Here is a 1,596-nt window from a genome sequence, read left to right on the forward strand (position 1 = left end):
GCAAATTGTTGAGAAGTAGGAACGTGCAAAACGCGAATATGGCCAAGTACCACCTGTTCCCGAACAAAATGAATATCCAACTCAATATGCTTGGTCCGTCGATGATGCACCGGGTTAGCGGAGAGGTAGACCGCCGAGACGTTGTCGCAGTAGACCACCGTGGCACGGTCAACTAGGCAAGAGAGCTCCTGAAGCAGCTGGCGAAGCCACGAACACTCGGCGATGGCGTTGGCCACCGCACGATACTCAGCCTCAACACTGGAACGAGAGACCGTAGGCTGCCGCTTGGACGACCACGAGATGAGTGAGGGTCCAAGATAGACACAATAGCCCGAAGTGGAGCGACGAGTGTCAAGGCAGCCCGCCCAGTCTGCATCAGAGTAGGCGGTGAGGGCGGTGTCGGCGGAGGCATGAAGCGTGACGCCAAGATCCATAGTGCCACAGATATAGCGGAGAATCCGCTTGACGGCAGCCCAGTGAACGTCTCAAGGAGCATGCATATGAAGACACACCTGCTGCACGGCATATTGGATCTCCGGTCGAGTCAGAGTGAGGTACTGGAGAGCACCAACGATAGACCGATAGAAAGCAGCATCCGAAGCAGGAGAACCATCCCTGGCAGAAAGCTTGGCCTTCGTATCAACAGGCGTAGCGGCGGGCTTGCAGTTAAGCATGCCGGCGCGTTCGAGGAGCTTGTGAGCGTACTTCCGCTGATGAAGAAGTCATACGGACGGCGCACCACCTTGACACCGAGGAAGTAGTGCAAAGGACCCAAGTCCTTGATGGCGAACTCAGCGCGAAGACGAGCCGTGAGCTGACTGAGGAGACCAGCCGTACATGCCGTCAGGATGATGTCGTCGACATAGAGCAGCAAATAGGCCGTGTCAGAGCCCTAATGATAGACGAAGAGCGAGGCGTCCGAGCGGGTAGAGCGGAACCCAAGCTGGTGGAGAAACGCCGCGATACGCTGGTACCAAGCGCGCGGAGCTTGCTTGAGTCCATACAAGGACCGCGAAAGCAAGCACACGTGGTCGGGTAGCGCCGGGTCAACAAACCCGGTGGGCTGCTGGCAGAAGACCTGCTCCTCGAGGTGACCATGGAGGAAGGCGTTGGAGACGTCCATCTGGTGCACCGGCCAAGCACGGGAGACCGCAAGGTGGAGAACCGTGCGTATCGTGCCGGGCTTGACGACCGGGGCAAAGGTGTCGGTGAAGTCGATGCCAGCACGCTGTCGGAAGCCACGAACGACCCAAAGCGCTTTGTAGCGATCAAGGGTACCATCAGGACGGAGCTTGTGTTTAAAAACCCACTTCCGGCAATCACGTTAGCGTGCCGGGGACGGGGAACAACCTGCCACGCCCGGTTGCGCAACATGGCGTCAAACTCCTCTTGCATTGTAGCCATCCAGAGCGGGTCACGAAGAGCGGCTCGAACGAAGGATGGCAACGGCGACAGCTCAGAGGTGGACGCCGCATGGACGTAGTCATCCGAGGCGTAGCGCGAGCTCGGGCGAAAAACGCCCGTACGGGCGCGGGTGACCGGACCGGCCACATACGCAGGGGACGCCGAGGGGGCCGCGGGCGCCAATGTCGGGGG

Source organism: Triticum dicoccoides, chromosome 5A (genome assembly GCF_002162155.2).
Source record: "Triticum dicoccoides isolate Atlit2015 ecotype Zavitan chromosome 5A, WEW_v2.0, whole genome shotgun sequence".
Taxonomy (NCBI): Eukaryota; Viridiplantae; Streptophyta; class Magnoliopsida; order Poales; family Poaceae; genus Triticum; species Triticum dicoccoides.